General features: G+C 47.7%; 1 protein-coding gene across 4 annotated transcripts in view; it reads right to left on the bottom strand.

The window, feature by feature from the left end:
- Nucleotides 1-24,204, bottom strand: part of Tmem150c (transmembrane protein 150C) — a 69,011-nt gene extending 44,807 nt beyond the window's left edge. The window contains exon 1 of one of the 4 annotated variants that reach the window (XM_075942954.1): nucleotides 23,826-24,204. The gene's annotated coding sequence lies outside the window, so the exon portion shown is untranslated. Of the gene's footprint in view, nucleotides 1-23,661 lie in introns of all 4 variants that reach the window. The other 3 variants (XM_075942953.1, XM_075942955.1, XM_075942952.1) reach the window with 3 other exon arrangements.
- Between the last annotated feature and the right edge of the window lie 2,834 nt (nucleotides 24,205-27,038).

Here is a 27,038-nt window from a genome sequence, read left to right as displayed (position 1 = left end):
AGATAGATACCATGGATGCGGCATCATGGAGAATAGATAGGAACCACTGATGCTGAACCATGGAGAATAGATAGGTACCATGGATGCTGCACCATGAAGAATAGATAGGAACCACGGATGCTTCACCATGGAGAATAGATAGATACCATGGATGCTGCACCATGGAGAATAGATAGGAACCATGGATGCTGCACCATGGAGAATAGATAGGAACCACGGATGCTGCACCATGGAGAATAGATAGATACCATGGATGCTGCACCATGGAGAATAGATAGGAACCATGGATGCTGCACCATGGAGAATAGATAGGAACCATGGATGCTGCACCATGGAGAATAGATAGGAACCACGGATGCTGCACCATGGAGAATAGATAGAAACCATGGATGCTGCACCATGGAGAATAGATAGGAACCATGGATGCTGCACCATGGAGAATAGATAGGAACCACGGATGCTGCACCATGGAGAATAGATAGATACCATGGATGCTGCACCATGGAGAATAGATAGGAACCACTGATGCTGCACCATGGAGAATAGATAGGAACCACTGATGCTGAACCATGGAGAATAGATAGGAACCACTGATGCTGAACCATGGAGTAACAGGCTTAGCAGTTAGCAGGCATCTAATAAAAATGAACCTGCAGGTGAGAATGCTTGTAGACTTGCAAATCTTTCTAAATTTGCCAAGCAGGTTGGATGATACAGCCCAGGCTACTTGTAAGATAAATTAGTGGCCACAGTATTTTCTTTACCATAAAGGAAGGGAGAGAAGAACTTAGCATTCTCATTGTTCATCTAGAAAAAGACAGACAAACAAGGAAATGAGGAAGGTGCTAACAATAAAGCTAAAGCAACAAATAATGAATTTTTTAAATGAACAAAAGTGGAGGGGTAGGGTTTCCCCATCTTCCTTAGTCTCGCCTTGGATTCCTGGGTCCAAGAGATTCATCTGCCTTTGATGTATTATTCTCTACAACCATTTATAGAATGGTTGATTTCAATGTAAAAAAATGCCAGAATATGGAAAAATATGGTAAGGTATCCAAAATTTTTTGAAGTAGGACTATTTCTGATGCTCTAAATCAGTAAGTTTATTTCTAAAAACAAAACACTATAGACCGATTTTATTTCCAAATAAAGATGATAAAGTCATGCTCATAGTTTTAAACTGGTGCAGTTTTATATTCCCCTGTCTTGGCCACTTGCAAAACTAATTTCATTAAAGAAAAAAGAAGAATAGAAGGAACATAAGTCAGGCTTTTGGATGTCTGCCTCAAAAGTCTCCAACACAAGATGAAAGTGTACATGGCTATCAGGGTACAGAATAGGTGAGAAGTTGAACCCCTGATGTGTTCATCCTCACATCCCAAGTCTGTGGGCTGTCTTTGTATCAGCAACGAGTGTCTCAGAAGTCTCCACAGGATCGTCAGTGTCTTAGCTTTTACATCTAATCATTCCAGAATCTGAGCAGCTACATTGAGAACTGCACTTTCTGAGCCAAAACCAAAGGTATTTGTCTAAAGCAATAGGCAAGCCCTTTCTGTTTGAATTGTTTTATCAAACTGAATCCTTTAGGCTGCTCTTGAACCAAAATTGCTGTAGGCTTACCAGGCAATTGTGATCTTGAAGAAGAGTGTAGTCAAAGCCAGAAGACCTGCCTTATAATAAAATCCACGTGTGTGCTGTCACTACCCCCCCTCCCTACTTACCATCTATCTATTATTTTGTGGTACTGGAAACTAAATTCTGGTCGTAATCAATGTTCAGCAAGTACTATATCACTGAGTTATGTCCTGAGCTATCCATCTTGAAAGGATAAACATCTGTGAGATATTTTTCAAAGAACTTGGACCAGTCATGGCTGTGGATGTTCTTAAATTATTCTTGTTCTTGTAGGGAGGGCCTTGGACCTTCCCCAAAGCAATGTGCCTTACCCTCTCTGAGGAGTGGATGGGAGGTGGGGTGGAGGGGTAAGTGGAGGGAATGGGAGGAGGGGAGGGATTGGGAACTTAGATTACTATGTGTAATGAAAAAGATAGTTTATTTTCCTTTTTAAAAAAATTAAAAAAATTATTCCTGCTTTCAATCTCTTCTCTTTTTTTCTCTTCCCATCTCTTTTCTCTTTTCCCTCCTCCCTTCTTTCTCCTCTTCTTCCTCCTCCCCTTCCTCCCCCTTCTTCTTCCCCTTCTTCCTCCTCCCCTTCCTCCTCCTCCTCCTCTTCCTCTCCCTCTTGATAAAGCCCCAAATATCTCAGTCTAGCCTCAAACTTGTCTTATATTCAAGGATGAGCTTGAAATCATGACTCTTCTTATACCTCCACTTCCCAAGCACTGGACTTATAAAAAAGTATGCTCCCACCGTGCCTGGCTTATGCAGTGCTGGGGGCTGAACCCAGGGCTTCATACATGCTAGGCATGCACTGTATATATTGATTCATGTCCTTGGTCCCTATGTATGTTAAGGAAGCGAGCATCTAGAAACTACTTTAGCTATAAATCATCAATTTCTCACTGATACAAAGGCAGGAGGAATGCTTGTTAAATGGGCAGAGGATTTGCAGGAGTGGAGAGATAAGGAGCGGTGATGGGGTGAATATGAGCAAAATACAATAATATACATGTAAGAACAAGTAATGAAGAAAGTCACTATTTCCTATACTCACTAAAAATTAATTTTACAAGTATGAAGAAGGGCTAGAAAGAGGCTCAGAGGGTAAGAGAGCTTGCTGATAAGTGTGAGGCCCTGAGTTCTGATCTTCAGCGCCAGCATAAGGAGCAGTGTATGGCGGGACAAATCTGTACCCTCAGCAGTGGGGAGGGAGAAACAGCAGGATGATCATGGTGGAGGCAGAGGCAGGAGGATCATGGGGAGGCAGAGGCAGGAGGATCATGGGGGAGACAGAGACAGGAGGATCATGGGGGAGATAGAAAGAGGAGGATCATGGGGGAGACAGAGGCAGGAGGATCATGGGGGAGACAGAGGCAGGAGGATCATGGGGGAGACAGAGGCAGGAGGATCACGAGTGAGGCAGAGGCAGGGGGATCACGAGGGAGGCAGAGGCAGGGGGATCACGAGGGAGGCAGAGGCAGGATGATCATGGTGGAGGCAGAGACAGGAGGATCATGGGGGAGACAAAGGCAGGAGGATCACTAGACTTATTAGCTGCTGGCATAGCTTGCGGGAAGAGCACAAACAGATCCAATCCAAATTTAATGAGAGACTCCATTTCAAAGGAACAGGCACAGTGATAGAGGGGAAATACCCAGCATCTTCCTCTGACCTGCACACACACACACACACACACACACACACACACACACACACTATACACACACAGCCAACACACAGATCTGCACACACGTGTATACACACACATACACATAGAAAGGGAGACACACATACACAAAGGAAGAGAGAGACCTACACATGTGTGTATATATACACACACATACAATCTTTAAAAATTTATAAAGAAATGTCAATTATTACTGTCCTTAGGGCTGATGTGTATCTCCAGTGTTCTAGAAAGATTTCTTCTGGCTCCATATTCTCAGTGTGTGGCTTCCTAGAGTTGGAAGTCTCTCGATGGGTCATGGAGATGTGATCCATTCAGTTAAAGAAAGTAAATCAAGAGATCCCACCATTGCCAACAAATCTGTTTGTTTTAGAGGAGGCATCTACCTGGAGCCTTCACTCCTCAGCCACAGGCCCCTGGAAGCTGCTTTGTCTAAAGAGCATTGACTGCTCACGTGAACTATAAGGTAACCAATGGGCAGGGTGAAAGCCTGGCAACTCTGCCTTTGGTTTGTCTCTCTCTCCTCTGCTTTGGACCAGAATCCTGTCCGCTTCTCTCTGCATAGCTTACTTTTCCCCTTCCAAAGGTTAAGACAGGAGAAGTCGCTGTCCTAGGCTGGCTGTCGCTCTGTATTCCAGGAAGAGTAGAACCTTGGAGGAAGGACGGCTTCCCACCCTCCACTAACCCCACCACCATGTGACACAGTTGCCCAGAAGAGCAAGGCTGCACCCTGGAACAGGAGAGAGCATCACGTAGGAACCAGACTAGTCCCCTCAGGTGATGAAAGCAATTACAGATGAACAATTTATCAGACCATCTCCCGGGCCCAAAGCTGTGGCGACAACAGATGCTTCATTATGCTTATCTTCCCCCCGCCCCTGTTTTTCCTCAGGTTAAACCTAATGTTCTTGTCAGTACATTCAAAATGAACATGGAGGGGTCATTGGATCCTTCATTGTTCCTCTTCCCAGTGCCTATTTACTGAATCTTGTCTCTCTGCTTTTCAGCACCATTCTTTAGCTGACACATTGGAATGGGTGACCAAATCTAGCCAACCGGGGCAGCCGGAGCAAGGGCTTTCGCCGTAAAACCCTAGTTAAAAAGAGGGGAGAACAGGAGAGATGGCTTAGCAGTTAAAGGCCTTGAATGCCCTTTGAGAGGATTGGAGCTTGGTACCTGACTCCCACCTTTGCTCAGCTCACAACTGCACACAACTCCAGCTCCAGGGGAATGTGACACCCTCTTCTGGTGTCTGTGGGTATCACACTCACAGGCACATACCCACATACAGACACAAAAATAAAAGTAAAATAAATTGTAGTTGTGTATTAAAAAAGAGGAGAGGGTAGATGGGGTGGGGGGAAAGGCTATATTTAAAGCTATCTTCTTCTGAAGCATTATTTCAAATATGTGTATTAATGTTAATTTTTCTTGGAGACAAAAGAAATATGTGTGATCAGAAATATTCTGGTAGATAAGGAATTAAAATGTTTTTTTTTATTATTTTGTTTTTGTTTTTTTCTAAGGAGGCAGATTTCAAACGCTATACAAGAAACTATCCAAGCTGCTTGTAAAACATTTTCAAATGTTGGCCTCCATGGCTAGTGCTGGCCTCTCTGTAAGCAATAAAGAGGCACAGGCCACGTGAAGCTAATGGCAGAAGATGGACAGACACAGGGGCTTGACAGTGGCCACGGGGCTCAAAGGGGAGCTGATGACAGTATGGACAGTTAGCTTCCATTCCTTCCTACGTAAGACACACCTTGAGCTCCAAGTCACCTACAGCCACTCTAGGGGGACTCAGGCTGAATCAGATGATATGATGACAAACATTTCCTATCTGTTTTCATGCCCCAGACCCATGTCACCCCAGAGGAGAGCAATTCTGTACCCCTTGAATAAAACTACAAGGAGCAAAGGCCCTGGACATCAGTTCTTTTCTGTCCCCCAGCATGTTCCTCTTGTCCTGCAAGGTTCTCTCATAACTCTCTCCTTCTGTCCTCCTCCCTCCCTGCTCCCTACCCCCAACCCCCCCCCCCACTTGCCTGCCCTGCTTCTCTTTCTCTTTGACTCCAGTAAGCTACCCCAGAGTTCCCTTCTGAGTCCATTTGAAATTTATTATATTAATGACACCTGCAAAAGGGACACTGTGCCCACCCCTACCTTCCCGTGACAAAAGCGCATTAAGAAGTGTTGGGATGTCCAACATGGTGGTGCATACCTTCAACCCCAGCACTTAAGAGGCAGAAGCAGGCAGATCTCTGTAGGCAGAGACTGCTCATTTGTTCCCAGCTGCCCAGACCCAAAATAATCACACAGAAACTGCATTAATTAAAATACTGCCTTGCCAATCACTTAGGTGTATTGCTAGCTAGTTCTTATATCTTAAATTAACCCATCTCTATTAATCTGTGCATCACCTTGAGGTCATGGCCTACTGGCAATGTTCCATGGCCTCCCGTGGGCGTCTTTCTCCTTCAGCAGCTACATGGCATCTCTTCTGACTCTGCCCACTTTCTCCCAGCATTCAGTTTAGTTTTCCTGCCTAGCTCTGTTCTGCCCTGCTGTAGGCACAAGCAGCTTCTTTATTCATTAACCAATAAAAGCAACACATATACAGAAGGACCTCCCACATCAGATCTCCGAGAGTTTAAGGCCAGCCTGGTCTATATTGTTCTACACAGTGAGCTCCAGGTCACAGAGGGTTATACAGTGAGAACTGCCCTCTCCCCCTAAAAATAGACTGGGACTGATATAAAATCAATAGGCAGCGCCACTTCTGACTTACATACCATGGCAGTAATAGATGTAACACTGTAAAGAAGGTAAAAACTATTTGTTTGCAGGTGAAGGACTTCCGTCAACTGCACCTTCGTCTCCTCACCTGCAGAGGTGTAACTATTTGACAAAAGAGCTGGGCAAATTGGTTGGATACAAAGCATTTAAAAAATCAATACTTTCCTGTATATCAACAATAACAATTACAAGATGTAATAGGAAAAAGAATCCATTTACCGTGCACAGGCGTAGAGCATGGAGGACAAAGTTCTGGAAGATAATCAAGAGGAAAGGCAGCAAAAGGCTGCTCAGGTTGGACACGGCTTTCACAGTGGCATCTCCCTAAGAGGGGTTGAGGGAGGGCCACTTCAGAGTCACAGCGGGTGCCCCTCAGAATGCAGATTCCTGGGCCGCCTCCCAACTTCCGCAATGAGAAGGGAGGGAAGGACATTTTCAAAAAGTGTGTGTTAGGCCGGGTGTTACAGCATATAACTATAACCCCTGCAGTGGGGCGGCTGAGCAGAAAAAATATGAGTTAGAGTCAGCCTGGGCTACACAGCAATGTTTCTCCAAACAAAGCTGGAATAAAAACAAACTAACAAACAAAACCCCACCAAACCCTGAAAAAGCGGGGCATGTCTCGACACACGACACACCTCTGTGCAATGCTGGCACACGGCACACCTCTGTGCAATGCTGGCACACAACACACCTACTGTGCAATGCTAACACATGACATACCTACTGTGCAATGCTAACACACGACACACCTACTGTGCAATGCTAGCACACGACACATCTACTGTGCAATGCTAACACACGACACACCTACTGTGCAATGCTAGCACACGACACATCTACTGTGCAATGCTGGTACACAACACACCTACTGTGCAATGCTAACACACGACACACCTACTGTGCAGTGCTGGTACACGACACACCTACTGTGCAATGCTAGCACACGACACATCTACTGTGCAATGCTGGTACACAACACACCTACTGTGCAATGCTAACACACGACACACCTACTGTGCAATGCTGGTACACAACACACCTACTGTGCAATGCTAACACACGACACACCTACTGTGCAATGCTAGCACACGACACACCTACTGTGCAATGCTAGCACACGACACAGCTACTGTGCAATGCTGGTACACAACACACCTACTGTGCAATGCTAACACACGACACACCTACTGTGCAATGCTGGTACACAACACACCTACTGTGCAATGCTAACACACGACACACCTACTGTGCAATGCTAACACACGACACACCTACTGTGCAATGCTGGTACACAACACACCTACTGTGCAATGCTGGCACACAACACACCTACTGTGCAATGCTAACACACAACACACCTACTGTGCAATGCTAACACATGACACACCTACTGTGCAATGCTAGCACACGACACATCTACTGTGCAATGCTGGTACACAACACACCTACTGTGCAATGCTAGCACACGACACACCTACTGTGCAGTGCTGGCACACAACACACTTCTGTGCAATGCTAGCACACGACACACCTACTGTGCAGTGCTGGCACACAACACACTTCTGTGCAATGCTAGCACACAACACACCTACTGTGCAATGCTAGCACACGACACATCTACTGTGCAATGCTAGCACACGACACATCTACTGTGCAATGCTAGCACACGACACATCTACTGTGCAATGCTGGCACACAACACACCTACTGTGCAATGCTGGCACACAACACACTTCTGTGCAATGCTAGCACATGACACATCTACTGTGCAGTGCTAACACACGACACACCTACTGTGCAGTGCTAACACACCTGGGAATTAAGCTGCCACAACTTTCTTCACTCCGGTTTCATAAAAGGCTCATGAAGATCACTGTTCTCACACAGGTTAAAGATAAAGTGTATCATAAACTTCAGCGTTAAAAATAATGGTGTCCTGCACAGAAACCAACAAGTCAACAGAGCAGAAAACATAGCCCTAAGACAAACTCCTCCACTCGGCTGCAGAAGCAAAATGCTTCATGTCCATTATACCATCACCAGGAAACTGCTGCCCTTCGGCCCAACCAATTGGGAGAGTTCGCTTGGACCGGTCTGGCCACGGTGCATAGAAGCAATTTAGGTGTGCCGTGGGGAGGTCACAAGTACATCTCCGAGGGAGGATGCAAGCCAGAGGCCACCCAACTTCAGGTCCCACTGATGAAATGGTGCATGGTACCTATAAGGGTTTTCAGTTCAACCTACGGAAACGCAGGTACTGATCTGAACCCTGGCTGTTCCTCAAAGGGGCCATGCACAGCAAGGCTGGAGTGATGAGGAATGGGGGTTTTACATATTTAAAAATGTTCTGGGATGAAGCCCCACGAGCCTGGGTTCTCTCTCAGGTCAGCTGCAGCTGACATCTTGTGCCGGTTAACCCTTGCTTGGAGGGCTGCCCTGTGCATTGTGAGGTTTGTAGCTGCACCCCTTCTTCTGCCTGTTGGCTCCTTACCCACCCAACTCTAACAACAGAAATACTGATACTGCCCAATATCCCTAGGGCAGGGGAGGCAAAAAGCACCTCTCACTGAGAACAGGTGTTTTAAAGGAACCACGGATAAATACAGCAATCATTCAAATCATTCAATAAATGTGCTGGGAAAATAAAATTTCAAATTGAAACGATAATTATTCATTTAGATCCTGGTGTGCCAGTCAAACCAAAGTTTCCCTTGGAATAAGGTGATTGTCAAGTTGATGGCATGCCTATGGGGGAATTTTCTAGATTAGGTTAAGTGGGATGAGAAGACCTACCTGTAAGAGGGCAGCCTGACTCCACAGGATGGAGTCCCAGACTAAATAAAAGGAAGAAAGGGGGCTGTGCACGAGCGCTCATCTCCCTCAGTTTCCTGACTGATGACGCAATACAACGAGCTGCCCCCAGCCCCTGCCACCTGCCTTCTCTGCCGTGATGGACTGTGACCTGAAGCCAAATCAACCCCTTATCCCTCAGTCTGCTTCTTGCTGGGCATTTGGTGGCAGCAAAGGCAGGAACCTGGGGGACATCCTCAGCTCAGGGCTGCCTAGGGAAGCATTTTCATTCCTCCCTCTCTTTTAGATTGCCTTGTTTTCTTTTTGTGTGCGTGGGTGTTTTGCCTGCAGGTAGGTATGTGTATCCTGTGCACACAGGGAGGTCAGGAGAGTGTCGGAGCCCTAGGCACTGGAGGTTCAGGGAGTTGTCAGCCACTGTGGGTTCTGGGGAAAAAACCTGGGTCCTGCACAAGAGCAGGAAGTGCTCTTAACCAAGTTTTCTCTCCAGCCCTCAGAAAGTATTTTCTTTAATTTGAAATATAGGAAGAAATCACAAATGGATACCGATATTTTTGACCACCTAGACTAAATTTTTGGGAAAACTAAGAGGTAAGTGATAATCTGTGGGAATTCTTATAAGCAGCATGAAGAAGGCCGATGGTCTTTACACATAATGTCACAGGAATATAGCTACTGCACGGGGGAAATGAGTGAAAAAATGATGCAAAGAAAGATTTACGGGAGAAGAAAGAAATGCCCCGCTGTATGCAGGAATTTCTGCTGAACTCACCAAAGTTTTCGTTTTTTCTCTGTCCAAGAGGTAAAGACCTAAAACCAGATTCTTAATGCAAGGGCAAGTGTAGGTAAATGGGGGTGATCTATACCCTGATGACAAAAATGTCGGGCTCCAGACAGTCAAGGAATACAAGAGGCAATGGGATCGGGAGGCTTGAGAAATCTGTCCTCCAACACAAATCTGTGGTCGGGGTGAACCTGGCTGCCACGGAAAAGATATGTCCAGGTCTTCACCCCCATTTCCTGCGAGTGTGACTATCTGAAAAAGGGCCTTTGTGAGGTGGGTGCTGACAATCTTAAGAGGTCCTCAGAGATTCATGGTGCTGCTGGTGTCCTTGAGCAGCGAAGGGAGGACACAGACACAGATGACAGCCACAGAGAGCATTGATGGTGCCACACACCAGGGAGGCAAGAGAAACTAGTCCCTGGACTCTTTAGAGGGAGCAAGACTTTAAAGGGCCAGCATCTTAATTCTGGATTTCTGGCTTCCAGGGCTGCTGTTTGTGGAGACTTGCTGAGGCCTCTGGAAACAAACACACTAAAGAAATGGCAAGGGGTAGGAACAGAGGTTCATACTCAAGCCTGCATGTGTTGTAAACAGTAAAAAATCAGGGAAAACTTGAACGATAAAAGAATGAATACAGGGAGTAACTGGTTGACAAGATGTCTCAGTAGGAGAAGGTGTTTCCTGCCAAGTCCGATGGCCTGAGTTCGATCCCAGGACCCACCAAATAGGCAACTTCTGCAAACTGCCCTCACATCCCCCACAATAAATAAGTAAAAATATAATGTTTACATTTTAAAACTGGAAGGATTAAGTTATAATGAACCCATAGTATATAATACAGGCATTATAATGTGTCTTAAAAAAGAATCTAAAAATTCTTATAGTATATAGATAGAAAATTCAGAACATAAAAGTATGTGTACAATGTAATCCCCGAAGGTAACTGCATACAGTCTACCTGCTTACCGTTCTTATGAACAACATGGGGAAGAATCCAAATTGGATACAACACATGAAGTCAACAAAACACTAGCATATGCACACCTATTGTCCTACATGTTCAGGAGGCTACGGAGGGAGGATAAACTGAGCTCAGAAGTTCCAGGCTGATCTGGCAACACAGTCAGATTTAGTCTCAAAAAAACTCTCATAACCTAAAAGAGTTTATCCTGAGAAATATTTATATTGATATCATCAGCATAAAGCATTCATGAGTCGAAGGTGAGCTCCATGGATATTGAATGACATTTAATAAAACACTGCTCATCTCTTAGAAAATACATGGGCAAACTATGGTCAGAGGGCTCTATGATGTTCCTCCCTGCTTGCTCTTCCTATTTGCCAATAGCATTCATTAGGATGAGAAGAGAGCTTTCCCCATAAACAAAAACTAGAGTAAATTAATACTATTGTGTTTATTTCTATTGTTCTAGCAAGAGACAGAAATAAAAACATATGGAAATGGGATTATTAGCAAAAACCGTGAGACCAGAGAACAGACTGAAATATTAGTGAAGTTAAAGAAAATTTATATAGAAGGTCAGATAAAACACATAAATCCAAACATCTCAGAATCATACAGCAGAAATGGACAAATGTATAAAAGCACCCACCCTAAAATGTGGGGCCTATCTGCAGCAATTTTCAAATGTCTGTTATATTGTTACCGACTCGAGTATCAAGAATAGTAAATACCATGGATTTAGTATTCCAAGATAGGGAACAGGGTGCCTTGAATCCTGTCTGACTTTAGGAGATTTCTATCATCATGGAACATGCCAATTCATTTATTTTTAAGTAGATTACTGAATTGACCACAAATATTTGCATATGAATGTGGTCGTATAATTTACCTGAAAGCGTAAGCGTGAACGACAAACTTCTACTTCTTTCTCTGTACAAAGTTTGCCTGCGCAGCTCACTTAATCCTCACCCGAGTCAATCTCATATCCCCATTAGCTCACACTGGCCCTGCGGCTGTCTGCGGAGCTGTGTTTTCTTAGGGGAGGCGATGCGTCCTGCTCCTGCACATCTACAGGGTTCCTAATAGAAACTCCTCCTGATTCCAGTTACCCACTGGGAAAGAACAGGAGGAGAAAGGAGGAAAGGTGACACACACACTTAATGATACATGCTCAGCATACAGTAGCAGCAAAATTATACTCATTATGCCTTAAATTTGCTAAAATCAGTATTTGAGAGGATGTGTTAAATTAGTACAGAAAGATAAAATAACAGGCACAAATCAGACTAAATCAATGACAAGCCTGCAGTAAACCCCAAATCACTCTGTCTACACTCTCTGAATTCCCATTAGACACTTAAATGCTCACAGTGTTCTGGTTCTTATTCCTATAGTCCAGCTGTGGTGGTTTGAATGTAATTGGTCCCCATAAACTCTTACAGAGAGGCACTATTAGGAAGCATGGTTTGTTAAAGTAGGTGTGGCCTTGTTGGAGGAAGTATATCACTGTGGGAATGGGCTCTGAGATCTCCTTTGTTCAAACTTTGCTCAGTATGATACTGAGACCACTTCCTGTTGCCTGGGGGACCAAGATGTAGCTCCTTCTCTACCCTCACTTCCTTCTCCAGCACCACGTCTCCCTGCGAGCCACCATGTCCCACCATGATGATAGTGGACTAAATCTCTGAAACTGCAAGCCACCCCAATTAAATGTTTCCCTTTGTAAGAGTTGCCGTGGTCGTGGTGTCTCTTCACAGCAATAGAAACCCTAACTAAGATACTAGCTATGGGTTGACAGTAAAGAAATGTGTGTACACAGAATGGGCAAAGTCTCCCGGACTTAAAAGTACATATAACTAGACATGTTTCCTGTAACAGTACAGCCTTTGCCATATACTGCTATTTAAAAAATCTGTTTTGGTAGATGGAGATCTCTCTCTCTCTCTCTCTCTCTCTCTCTCTCTCTCTCTCTCTGTCTCTCTCTCTGTCTCTCTCTCTCTCTCTCTCTCTCTCTGTGTGTGTGTGTGTGTGTGTGTTAATATACTTACACATACTAACAAGTATTACTTTTTCTTCAAGGCTGAAATCATTTTGCTGTAAATGTGGTGTATTCATACAGTGCAGCATTTCGGTTATAAAAGAGGAGCTTCCCTCATCTGCGGCAGTGCGAGTAAGCCTTGGGAAATCACACTAAGTGAAGCCCTCATTTACGAGGACACAAGCCGAGTGCAATGTGCACACTTTACAGTCCCAGTGCCGGGGAGGCGGGGGCAGGAGGACCTTGAGTTCCTAGCCAGAAGGGCTCCACTCACTTAACCTCTTTTTCACAAAACAAAAAAAGGCACTGGTCTGGTTCTACTCTGAAGAAGTCCCCAAGGTTGTTGAGTCACACTAGGTTGGGGAAGAATTCACTTGGCGGAACTCTCTGAGCATTTGTTTTCGGTTCAGTTTGTGATCAATTGTTCACGCAAAGATGTGCTTCTACCAGCATCTCAGTGACAACAGAGCCCCCACTGTGGGGTCCACCTGCTTTATTTAATGTCAGAAAAGAATGAATGAATAGAATCTGCAAATGTGTGACCAATGGAAAGGCACTGATCAAGAAGAGAAGAGGTAGGAAGCCACACAAGAGACAAAATGTTAGGCATGAAGAGGCACTGCCTTTGGAGCAGACTGGAGGAGTGACTGTCTCAGAATTTCTGTGATAAAACACCATGAGCAAAAGCAGTTTGGAGAAAAGGGGGTTTGTTTCATTTCACGGCTGTCAGGCCACTCCCATCACTGAGGGAACTTAGGCCAGGAACTCGGGACAGGGACCTGGAGGCAGGAGCAGAAACAAAATCCTGGTGGAATGCCGCTTACTAGTTTGCTCCTCACGGCTTGCACAGACTTGCTTTCTAATACACTTCAGGACCACCTGCTGAGGGGTGGCCCCTACCCACAGTGGGCGGTCCTCCCTCATCAGTCATGAAAATCTCTACGAACTTTCCTGCAGGAAATCTTAGGAAGGGATTTTCTCAACTGAGAGTTCGTGCCTCTTCCCAATGACTCTGGCTTATGTCATGTTGACAAGGGGTCAGTTGCGTTGGCTAGTTTTTATACCAATGTTCTCTCCCAATATCCCATGCTTCTTCAGTATTATGCTATCTCAGGCTGTTTACATGTCTGCTGCTCCTGCACTGGGCACTTGCTTATCTCAAACATACAGTCACGGCAGAAATGTGTTCTGAAAGTATAATGTAAAGCCCTGGACATAAGAATCAGAAGAGGTTCCATGTTTCCTTCTTTGAAACTAATCTGTAATATGCAAATTGGCACTTTGACACTATGGGGTAAGTGAGTTCTTGTTGCTATGACAACCTGTTGGGCCTAGACTCTAACCTCAAAGATTTGTCACAGTCTTCATGATTAAGATAATATCAGCCCCATTAGCCTTCAGACGTTCATTTCTGGCCACTGGCCCATAGGCACACTCTGTAATGCCCCAAGGGGACACTGTGGTACACAGACTGCCTTGTCACCCTCTGATGCCACCTCGCCAGCCAAACTTGATGGGATCACATGAGAGTTTTTAATAAAAATGTGGTGCCTGTAAAGAGCCCCTCGCCCCGAGATTCTGATCTGATTGATCAAGGATGCAGCTTGATCATTAGCTTCTCAGATGCTTTTACCACGCAACCAGGCTAGGAACCTCTGCCCCTGGCTTGCCTGTCCCCCATCAAGCAGTGGCACTGTCTGAGGTAGCAGCTCATTAAGAACTCTATCATTTCAGCACATGCCCATGCCTGTCAATGGACAAGGGTCTCTCTGGACTACTTAATGGAAGGATGCTGCACTTTAGACAGCACAAGAAGGCAGGTCACATGCTAACTACATCTAAAGCCACATACGGCTGGTAGAATTAAGTTCATAAAAATCTATCCCACAACAGGCCCGACTGTAGATATCATTAGCTTTGGGGGCCGAATAGTCACTGACCCCGACACTCAACTCTTTGGTGGTATAGACGCAGTCTAGGCAATGTGGGGACAGATGAGTGGTTATGTCTAGTAAAACTTTATAGTATTTTGCTGGACTCTGCCATTAGATAGTCAAATGCCCTAAGATAAAACTAAATTGCCGACTATAACTTCTAAACACAGAGAGTACGGATTAATTGTAAGGTGAAGAGAAAGAGCACATTTGAAGGGGAAGTGAGTCTCAGGTATAGACCAGGAACCATGTTAAGACAGCCTGGATCACAGTATGTAAGAACTGTAAAACGGTCGTGGTCTGAGAGAGTAAAGAAGACTCCTCCTCCTCCTGTGGCGACTGGACTCCAAGAGATAAATCACATGACTTCCAAGGTGTTGTGTAGCTTTCAGACACCCTACAGGGAAACCATTGCCATCTAGAACACTTTTAATTTTCCACACAGAAAGAATGAGTTAAAATCTGTGTTATTAATAAGAAGGAAGTAACAGGGAGAAAAGGAGCCATCCTGAGAGGCTGGGCTGATGGCTCAGTCAACACAGTGCCTGCCACGCAAGTTGAGGACTTGAGTTCAGACCCTTGGCACCGCCATGCTACGACTCGGAGAGTGGAGACGGACAGATTCCTGCTGCCTGCTGTCTAGCCAGACTAATCTAAAGGTGAGTCTTGGGATCAATGAGAGACGTTTCAAAACTCAAAAGGAAGAACAACTGGAGGAGATACCTGACATTAAACTCTGGGACTGACATGCATGCATCATACACAATTGTATATCCCATTCCTTCCCTCAAACAGTCATTCTGAGCCTCTGAGCCAGGAACCATGCTACAGGCACCACTAGAGCTAGAAGCCACATCTCTGAACTCTGTTAATGGCTTTGCAAGCAGACATGACTTGGATAAGTGGCCTGGTCTTAACAGATCACAACGTGTCCCTATCTGGTCACAACTGGAGCTGTTCTGCAATTCAGTTAATGGAGAAATTTTCTCTTTAGGTCTACAAGCCTAGATGTGCAATCAAAATTATGTTATGAAATGGCAGCCCACTTCCCTCCATGTAAATCAATTTTTATGCCACATATAAGCTGAAATTAAAAGGGAGAAATACCAATCAAAATGTCATAGGGAAGATAATTGTCTTTTTAAAGATCAATTGCATTAGCCGCTAAAGTTACAAGGGATATAAACATAGTCCTTGCAGGCACTGTGCTGTCACTGATAAAAATGGTAAAAATTTAAAAATGTTAGAGCGTTGAAGTGGAGGGTGTGTGGGGATACAGTGTCACAAAAGGAAGCACTGTTACCCCTAGCTTAACATCCCGTTACTGCTCCATCTTCATGATTCTGCATACATCACTAAGTCTTGGCAGATCTGGAAGCTTTAACTTTTACTTCTGTTAGGAGCCCCAAGAGAGCTACATCACAGAAGAAGCCTCATTTTAATAAACTAACACCCAAGTTCAATTAAAACTAATACTTCTGCTTGTGTTGTTTTACAACAACGTCACCATTTTATTTATTGATTTCATGTGTGCACGTGTTTTGCCACGCGTATACAATGTCTGGTGTGCAGACAGAGGTCAGAAGAGGATGCCATAACCTAAACTGGAGTTACCCATGGTTGTGAGCCACCAGTGAGTCCTGGGAATCAAACTCAGGTCCTCTGTGAGAACAAGCACTCTAAACCCCCGGGTCATCTCCCCAGCCTCAGTGTCACCATTGCTTAACTATTCTATTCACTCACGAATTGACAAACAGTTTGCAAGACTCTAACCAACTAGTGTAGATTTCCAGCATTGCAACACCCATTTTAGCTATTTTAAGAAGCCACTTTTTAACATGTCTTAAAACTCCCAGCTAATGCCATTTAAAACATTTCCTTGTCAGCCGAATCATCACAAACGTGAAAGAATAGAATAAACCTAATCATAATCAAAACGTTTAATTTTGTCACATGCCTTAATCTCAACCTATGGGAAGAGGATCTGGGATTTTGGGTCATCTCCTGATGTTAACGTACAAAGAGATCAAGGGAAACAGAGGACGAGGGAATCTGAGGGAGAAGGGTGTGTGTGGAACTGGGAGGAGTGGTGGGGAGGGAAACTGAAGTCTCCATCTAATGTGTGGGAGAAGAGATATAGACATATATCTCAAAACAAGCCTGGGCTACATGATACTATACCCGAAAAAACACACAAAATGGGTTTTAAAAAGTAATATTCAATGAGGGGTTGGGGAAATGGCTCAGCCTCTTGCCCCCACACGTTGGATGAACGGTAGCTGTGTTCCTAAGCTCTGTTTGGAGATGCTTGCATTTACGTTAGTTATCATAGTCATTTACTACGAATGTTTCAGGGTGAGATGATGCCATTTCAACTGCAGGCTGATTTCCTCTACTGCTGCAGTTAAGAACGATTACTTCTCAGGCGTCGTCTATACGACTTGCAGTGTTTTCTCAAAAACAGTTCGTCAAGCTCGGTTCCACAGGCACAGTCGATGCCACCGTTCAGAGAAGCAGACAATTCTGTGGCCTTGAACAAAGTGAGTCATTTACAGATTTTTTAGCATGTTCGCCACAGCCTCTGGACTTTCAACAGAGGGAAACTAAGCTTGTTGGCAAGCTGTGGCTTCTCCTGTTCTACCCAGCACAGTCTCTGGTCACTTGTGTTTAGCCCTGTTCAAAAGGAAACCTGGAATCTGCTTCTAGATGACAGCGGAGCAGGGGGGAAAGATTTCCAGCCTCAGTCTGAAGACCTCCTAAGACACTGATTTTCATTTATGTTCTTATTTATATTAAACATTCTTTTTCCAGTTGTGGGGCTTGGGGTCAGACCCAGGACCTCTCCAGCACCAGGTAAGCCTGCACAACTGACTTAGCCGCCCAGCTGTTTTCCATTTACTGTCTGAGGACTACGCCAAGAGGCCCTCACAGGAAAGAAGTACTTTTGAAAAGAAAATGTTGGTGATTTTGCACAGCGGGGGACTTAGGAGACGGACCTGTTTCCTTAGAGTACTTGTCATTTGCTTGTTGCAAACCAGAATGCAGAAGTTAGGGGATGCAGGCAGGAAGAACACACTGCTGGAGATGTAATAGGTTGTCAGTCTCCAGGATGCTCAGATTTAGTAGGCACCAGGCCGCCTCTCCTCTTGAAGGGCATTAACCTTCCGAGACCACTGGCTGGCAGCAGTGAGGGCTTTCACCCTAGAACTGTAGTGATTTCCCTCTCCCCATCACACGCAGTCTCACGCAGAAAATCACTATATTTGCACGAGTGCCATGATGCACAGCGCCTGAGCGTCACAGGTCTGCAGATGTCCCGTCTATGTATGTGACGCTATCACATACGGGGCGTAGGGTGACCGACCTCGTGGACTGTCTGTCTCCAGCCTGATTGCTTCACTGCCAAATGAGACGTAGGTAGTGTGGGGAACAGAATTCCCTCATCAAAGGAAAACAGGATAACTCACGTAGGGCATGCTGCATGGAGTGCTTGGTAAGCACTGGTTATTGCTGGGGACCACATGTGTCTTCTCAAAGAGGGGTCACAAGATGAATTTCACAAGCAGGACTTTGCATCTGAGCCAGTACACACACACACACACACACACACACACACACACACACACACACACGACTGCAGATAATGAACATGCCTAAATCATGTTGAAGAGACGAACTGGGCTGTGCAGTGAAGGTTTAAATCTAGAGGTCCCATTTCTCCAGGGCTCAAGCCACATCTGCCTGCTTCCTTGTGGCCTGGCCATGGTTATACATGGAGGAAACAGAGGTTCCATAGAGGAATGTACAATGTACAGGCATCTTTCTGGTTCTGTTTCAGAAGGGAAATGCTGATTCACATCTAGAAATTGATTTTAAGACCCAAGATAAGCAGTTTGAAAATACTATGGTGTATGAAAACACTAACAAAGTTTTTTTTAAAAAAAGCTAAAAAGACATGCTACTTTATTTCAGAGACTTTGGCATGGTATTGGAACTATATGAAGCATTCATTAAATTTATTTGAGCATCTCCATCACCTTGTGGGATGGCCAGTGTCCTTCTAGACTGATAATATCTTCAAGTCAAAAATACCTTAGGGCTATTTTAACCTAATTCTAATAAATCCCAACACATTCAACAATCCCTAAATGACTGACTGAAAGATTGTCCCTCCCTCAGAGACTGGGACCCCGATGACTCTCAGCTCTCCCCTGCAGAGGGGCTCTTAGGCCTCTGGGTGAGGGTCACTCATTCAAGAAATGTGAGAAGCGAGGTCTTGTGAAATCATCTCATTATAAAGTGTGCTCTCTCCACCACCAAAATAACAGTTTTAATCAAAGCGAGTTAGTTTAAAAACGGAAGCCATCCAGTAGAAGCTGAATCAAATCCCACTTTACTAAAGATGATAGTAGGCGGTATTTTAAGTGGATTTGGTAAACCCCACAGGCGGTGTGGAGCAAGGGCGGGGGAGAGGTGTCTAGATTGAAGCCCCAGAGAAAGAAGCCAGATATGAAGGGCTGTCACATGAAGACTTCAGCCTTCAATTGTCCCCGGAGTAAGCTGTTTGTCGCTTTTCTCAGGGATGAGAGGAGAGGAACAGTCAGGCGGTTGCCCTCCTTTCTCTATACCTCTCCCCCTCGGCTTTAAACTTATCAAGTGCAGAAACCAACACTGAGAATGAATGAGATCCACAGTGTGCACAGAGCAAATGATGCTCCTGTGTGAGCACCCACCCACGTGCTCCTGCGTGAGCACCCACCCACGTGCTCCTGCGTGAGCACCCACCCACGTGCTCCTCCTGTGTGAGCACCCACCCACGTGCTCCTCCTGTGTGAGCACCCACCCACGTGCTCCTGCGTGAGCACCCACCCACGTGCTCCTCCTGCGTGAGCACCCACCCACGTGCTCCTCCTGCGTGAGCACCCACCCACGTGCTCCTGCGTGAGCACCCACCCACGTGCTCCTCCTGCGTGAGCACCCACCCAAGTGCTCCTGCGTGAGCACCCGCCCACGTGCTCCTGCGTGAGCACCCGCCCATGTGCTCCTCCTGTGTGAGCACCCGCCCACGTGCTCCTGTGTGAGCACCCGCCCATGTGCTCCTCCTGTGTGAGCACCCGCCCACGTGCTCCTGTGTGAGCACCCGCCCACGTGCTCCTGTGTGAGCACCCACCCACGTGCTCCTCCTGTGTGAGCACCCGCCCACGTGCTCCTCCTGTGTGAGCACCCGCCCACGTGCTCCTCCTGTGTGAGCACCCGCCCACGTGCTCCTCCTGTGTGAGCACCCGCCCACGTGCTCCTCCTGTGTGAGCACCCGCCCACGTGCTCCTCCTGTGTGAGCACCCGCCCACGTGATCCTCCTGTGTGAGCACCCGCCCACGTGCTCCTGCGTGAGCACCCGCCCACGTGCTCCTGCGTGAGCACCCGCCCATGTGCTCCTCCTGTGTGAGCACCCACCCACGTGCTCCTCCTGTGTGAGCACCCGCCCACGTGCTCCTCCTGTGTGAGCACCCACCCACGTGCTCCTGTGTGAGCACCCACCCACGTGCTCCTGTGTGAGCACCCGCCCACGTGCTCCTCCTGTGTGAGCACCCGCCCACGTGCTCCTCCTGTGTGAGCACCCGCCCACGTGCTGCTCCTGTGTGAGCACCCGCCCACGTGCTCCTCCTGTGTGAGCACCCACCCACGTGCTCCTCCTGTGTGAGCACCCGCCCACGTGCTCCTCCTGTGTGAGCACCCGCCCACGTGCTCCTCCTGTGTGAGCACCCGCCCATGTGCTCCTGTGTGAGCACCCACCCACGTGCTCCTGTGTGAGCACCCACTCAAATGCTCCTGTGTGAGCACCCACCCACGTGCTCCTGTGTGAGCTCCCACCCACGTGCTCCTGTGTGAGCTCCCACCCAAACACGGTGCCAACACCCAAAAGTGATGCTTATTTTTGTAACAGTCAGAGACAGGAATTTAAAAAGCCAACTGTTTTTAGAGTAGGAATGAACTCCAGCACAAATCCAAGTGCTTTTTCATAAGGCAGGATTCCCGAGTTAAATCTTAATCCCCGGCAGTATAATGCAAATTTCTACTTCTCCCTAATTAAGGGATAATTGTCATCAAAATGTATCTCTATCAGAAATGAGTGGTGGGAATTCAGAGTTGCACTACCTAATATGGTAGCCACTATCCCTACGTGGCAATTTAAATTAATTAAACTTAAATAAAATTTAAAATCTGTTCCACAATTGTACTGGCCACGTTTCAACAGCCACACGTGAATTGTGGTTATAAGACAGACTTAGAGAATATTCCCATCCGTGTGGAAAGTTATACTGGGTAGTACTTTTCTCGACAGGGTTATATATAAAAAGGAAACTGTTCATTTCTAACCCAGTAGGAGAGCTCCAAACCTTGCCTAATCTACTAGAGCTGGCATGACCCAGGGAACACCCAAAATTTCCCATCATCTCATATCGTTCCTATTGTCCTGTCTGAACTCTCTGTGTTTAGTATTTCCACTTTGGGCTGGGGAGACGGCTCAGCCTATAAAGTGCTTGGCAGGCAAGCCATGGGACCTGGGTTTGAATGCTCTAGTGCTCATGAAAAAGGCTGAGCATGGTGCTGGGTACCTACAACCCAAGCCAGGCTGACAGAAAGGGAGGTGGAGGTAGTAGACTTCTGAAGCTCATTGGTCCAGACAACCTGGCACAATCAAGGAGTTCCAAGTTTGGTGAGAAACTATCTCAAAAAACAACCGTGGCGCGAGATTAAGGAAAGACATGCAACATTGACCGCTGGCCTACACACACACACACACACACACGCATGTACGCACATGTGCATACCACACTCCTACCCAAGACCACACAACAGTATGATAATGATAGTCACGTGGGCCTGACAAGAGCCTCATTCCTACTAAGTCCTGAGGCCAACGTCACAGGTTCTTTTTAGGAAGAGGAAGACTGCCAGCCAGGTAGTGCATCATCTTCTCAGTATCGTTCTGCATAATTGGCCACTGAAACGATCCCAAAGGGCCAGATTACAGCAACATGCATTCCCTCTCTCAGGGCTCCAGACTGGCCACTGGACTACAGAGGTATTGGCCACGAGGAAAGAGTTTGGCAGTCACAAAGCAACACAGGTGAACACAGTCCTGCCAGGGGACGGCTGTGAGAGAGATGGCAGCAGGCTGGAGCAGAGACCAGCAGGAAGCATCATCACGTTCATGAAAAACGATGACCCTGCAAAACAAACCGCCCTCCTCACAAAGCGTCTGACGAGAAACACATGGATTAAGCAACTGCTATCAAGATATTATAATGCAAATTTAGACAAGCCAAAGAAGTGTCATTCAGCTAACTGCAGACTATAAACATGCATTTTTCAAATAGTTTATGTTTGCTCAATGTCAATTTACTACGTCCAGTTTCTGAGCTTCCAACTTGGGAGGCTTGCAAAACATTTAAGCAATTTATACATCAAGGACAAATCATGAAGATCCCCCTGCTCATGCCAGGAAGATTAAATTCACACTTCTAGTTCATTCAGAGAAGGCAGCTGCTAGGTGTGGCGGGGCACGCCTTTAATCCCAGTATTTAGGAGGCAGAGGCAGGTGGATCTCTGTGAGTTTGAGGCCAGCCTGGTCTACAGAGTAAGTTTCAGGAATCCAGCGCTACATAAGAGAGACTTTCTATGTGTGGGAGGAGACAGAGACAGAGAGAGAAAGATAGATGGGGGGGGGGCAGGGAAGGAGATAAAGACAACAGACACAGAGAGACAAGAGACAGAGAGAGAAAGATAGATGGGGGAGGGAAGGAGATAGAGACAGACAGACAGACACAGAGAGACAGAGACAGAGCGAGACACACGCATGGAGGGATGGAGAGACAGCTACAGTTAATGTTAGAAGTAAGGTTCTTTCTGGGACACATGTAAGAAAAAGTTAGGTATCTGGTGCATTAAAGTTGAGACTGTAAAATTACTCACTCTGCATTTATTACATGTGTGTGCCTAACGGTTCACCCTCAACATGGGAAACCTTAAGTGGGTCAGCTTATTACTGCTACCATGGCTTTATACATTCACATTCGCCTCCCTTTTTATTAACTGCAGCCCAGAATGGAGCTACAGTCCTGCATTATTAAAATCTGTCTTCGATTCAAGCAGAGAACTGGAGAAGCAGAAACTAATATTGCCCTTTCGGCTGTGTTACTGTAATAGATCTAAGAACTGCTTTATTCTGCCCTGCTTTTTCAATATGCCGGTGTATTTCGGTTCCTTAACAGGACCACACATACAGGAGGTCGGCGTGGGATCGCCCAGGGAGATCGGCTGGCTTCCATTCCACCTGGGCTGTGTTCTCACACTGGCAATCAGAACCCTGGCCCAGCCCTGAAAGACCTGGCCATAATAACCGCAACCGAAAGACCAGCAAAGTGCTTAGGGTATAATAAAGTGTCACGGGGGTAGGGGTGAATGGAGAGGGATGAACGGGGTGGGGTGGGGGGGGCGAAGGCACATGGGTTTCAACTGGGAAACCCCTTATTCTCCCTTGATTCATTTCAGGAGGGGAAAACCATTCACTCAGTGAAGGCTCTCTCCATAACCCGAGGCTGACGACTTTTTAAAATTATTATGACCACGGACAACCAGAGCTGCCTAGTGCCCGGCGACCGGCACCCCTGCCCACACTCAGTCCCAAATCCCCGATTCTTCCCAGGAACGCGCGCCCAGCGGGGCACCGCAAGTTAGCGCCCGGGGTCGGCTCAGCTCTGCCGCTTTCTCCCGGTCCCCACCCGGGAGCGGCCGCGGAGGTGGGACACCTGTCACCGGGCCGGGTGGGGGCCGCGGGCGGCACTGCGGCGGCGGGGAGCGGGACGGGCGAGCCGCGGAGCCGCACCGCCTGCCTCGGGCTCGGGAGCACACGCTCGGGGGCTGGGGAGGCAGTGCCACCGCCCGGGTGGTGTCTCCGCGGGGACCCGGAGCCGAACGGGCCGGGCAGCGGGGCTGAGGGACGGAGGAGGACGCCGCGCCTACCTGCTCCGGGCGGCAGCAGCTCGCGGGCCGTGACCTGCGGCGGCGGCGGTGGCGGCGGTGGTGGCGGCGGCGGCAGTCGCGGCGGGGAGGGCGCTTCCTTCAGGAAGAGGTGGGATCTGCCCGCCCGCCCCCTCCCGCCGCAGCGCGGCCGGTCCCCGACTTACTCCGGGGTCCCCGCTGCGGGGCCTCGGGTGGACGGCGGAGCCCCGCGGTCCCGGGTTCTACCTCCCCCAGTCCCCGGGTGCCTCCAGTCATCCGGGGCCGCGGCCGGGGGTGGACGGTCCAACAGCTTCCTTCCAAAGCCTAGGTAGACGCGTTTGCCTGGCGCTCCTCGCCCAACAAAAGGCAGAACGGAATCCGGGATCCTCCGCCTTCTGGTTATTTATTCCTGACCTGTTGTAACCTTCCTGCTGGCTCCTTTCTGTCCGCACACCTAGGGCTTTGCACACAGCAGCTAGGATTCATTCTCAGGCCCGCCAGCCCTGTGTAGTTCTCTGTCACCCGCTGCCCTCCCGTGGCTTTCTTTCGTCTTACTGAAGGGACACAGGGCCAACTTCTGACCCTGACAATGAACGGAGGACTTCAAGGCCGCGCTCCTACGGCCAGCTCGCTCATCTAAATCCCTTGTGTCCTGGCCTGGTGTCATAAAACTGTATTCATCAGCATTTTTGTGGCAGTCCCCACCCAGACCCCAACTTTTGTGGTCTCACTCTCACTGACCCCTAAGCACCATAGCCCAGTGCCATTTTAATCTCAGATTCATAGCTAACTTACTTTACTGGCCTGCTATATAAGGTAGGGTCCCCTAAGTCAACTTGCCACACCCATCTATTTAAAGCCATTGCCTCAGAGTACAAACTTGTAAGGTCTCTCCCCAATTCAACCTGTTCAAATTCTCCACCACTGGCTTATAGTTATCCACATACGTGTTGATTTCTGGTCACCGTTTTGTTCTGACGCTGGGCTGTTAGGTTTTTGAGGACTTGTGCATGACTTTCTGTTCAGCATACATTAAGGAATGGGGCTATTATTTCGTCAATTAAGGCAGCAAAGCAAAAGTTAATTCTGGCGTAGAGTCAATGGTGCTGGAGTTTTTCTGAAGACTTGTCTGTGGTTTCTTCAGACTCCTGTGAGTCCCCCAAAGTTAAATATTGCCTGAGGCCCACCATGAACCCCAGCTCTGAAAATTCTACCCCTACTCCCTGTCCCCTTGTTTGTTTGAGACAGAGGTAGCCTGTGTTGCCCAGGCCGACATGTTGACACCAGAGGGTCCTTCTGCAGGAGGCCATTAAGACTGCATTTTGATCACGAGTATATAGGATATGCATAAAAAAATCATTGATTCATGTTGCTCCTGGGGGTCATGACCATGGTGGGCTGGGGTGGGGAAAGTTATTCAAATGCTGATGGGTACATTTTTATGACTGCCTGACCAAGACGAGAGAGGAGAAGAGCAAGGTGGCCCTGGAGAGCAGGTTTTTAGCATCCTTGAGGTTTTCTCCCTCCTCAGTCTCCCAGGCATTGAGGTTTCAGGTGCTTCTGCCTCCTTTCTAAGTCGACTGGACAAGGACTCTGGCTAGACTTCTTCCCACTCATCTTCTAAAAACTGTTTGGTTTTGTGTATACTAGAGTGCCACTGTTTGGGTGTGTGCACTTGAGTGCCACTGTTCGGGTGTGTGCACTAGAGTGCCACTGTTCGGGTGTGTGCACTAGAGAGCCACTGTTCGGGTGTGTGCACTAGAGAGCCACTGTTCGGGTGTGTGCACTAGAGTGCCACTGTTCGGGTGTGTGCACTAGAGAGCCACTGTTCGGGTGTGTGCACTAGAGAGCCACTGTTCGGGTGTGTGCACTAGAGAGCCACTGTTCGGGTGTGTGCACTAGAGAGCCACTGTTCGGGTGTGTGCACTAGAGAGCCACTGTTCGGGTGTGTGCACTAGAGTGCCACTGTTCGGGTGTGTGCACTAGAGTGCCACTGTTCGGGTGTGTGCACTAGAGAGCCACTGTTCGGGTGTGTGCACTAGAGAGCCACTGTTCGGGTGTGTATACTAGAGTGCCACTGTTCGGGTGTGTGCACTAGAGTGCCACTGTTCGGGTGTGTGCACTAGAGAGCCACTGTTCGGGTGTGTGCACTAGAGTGCCACTGTTTGGGTGTGTGCACTAGAGTGCCACTGTTTGGGTGTGTGCACTAGAGAGCCACTGTTCGGGTGTGTGCACTAGAGAGCCACTGTTCGGGTGTGTGCACTAGAGAGCCACTGTTCGGGTGTGTATACTAGAGTGCCACTGTTCGGGTGTGTGCACTAGAGTGCCACTGTTCGGGTGTGTGCACTAGAGAGCCACTGTTCGGGTGTGTGCACTAGAGAGCCACTGTTCGGGTGTGTATACTAGAGTGCCACTGTTCGGGTGTGTGCACTAGAGAGCCACTGTTCGGGTGTGTGCACTAGAGAGCCACTGTTCGGGTGTGTGCACTAGAGAGCCACTGTTCGGGTGTGTGCACTAGAGTGCCACTGTTCGGGTGTGTGCACTAGAGAGCCACTGTTCGGGTGTGTGCACTAGAGTGCCACTGTTCGGGTGTGTGCACTAGAGAGCCACTGTTCGGGTGTGTGCACTAGAGTGCCGCTGTTCGGGTGTGTGCACTTGAGTGCAGCTGTTCGGGTGTGTGCACTAGAGAGCCACTGTTCGGGTGTGTGCACTAGAGTGCCGCTGTTCGGGTGTGTGCACTTGAGTGCAGCTGTTCGGGTGTGTGCACTAGAGAGCCACTGTTCGGGTGTGTGCACTAGAGTGCCACTGTTCGGGTGTGTGCACTAGAGTGCCACTGTTCGGGTGTGTGCACTAGAGAGCCACTGTTCGGGTGTGTGCACTAGAGTGCAGCTGTTCGGGTGTGTGCACTAGAGTGCCACTGTTCGGGTGTGTGCACTAGAGAGCCACTGTTCGGGTGTGTATACTAGAGTGCCACTGTTCGGGTGTGTGCACTAGAGTGCCACTGTTCGGGTGTGTGCACTAGAGAGCCGCTGTTCGGGTGTGTGCACTAGAGTGCCACTGTTCGGGTGTGTGCACTTGAGTGCAGCTGTTCGGGTGTGTGCACTAGAGAGCCACTGTTCGGGTGTGTGCACTAGAGAGCCACTGTTCGGGTGTGTGCACTTGAGTGCAGCTGTTCGGGTGTGTGCACTAGAGAGCCACTGTTCGGGTGTGTGCACTAGAGAGCCACTGTTCGGGTGTGTGCACTAGAGAGCCACTGTTCGGGTGTGTGCACTAGAGAGCCACTGTTCGGGTGTGTGCACTAGAGAGCCACTGTTCGGGTGTGTGCACTAGAGTGCCGCTGTTCGGGTGTGTGCACTAGAGAGCCGCTGTTCGGGTGTGTGCACTAGAGTGCCGCTGTT

The sequence above is a fragment of the Microtus pennsylvanicus genome, chromosome 12 (assembly GCF_037038515.1).
Source record: "Microtus pennsylvanicus isolate mMicPen1 chromosome 12, mMicPen1.hap1, whole genome shotgun sequence".
NCBI lineage: Eukaryota > Metazoa > Chordata > Mammalia > Rodentia > Cricetidae > Microtus > Microtus pennsylvanicus.
Note: the sequence above shows the minus strand (reverse complement) of the source record. Positions and strands in the feature narration are given on the sequence as shown.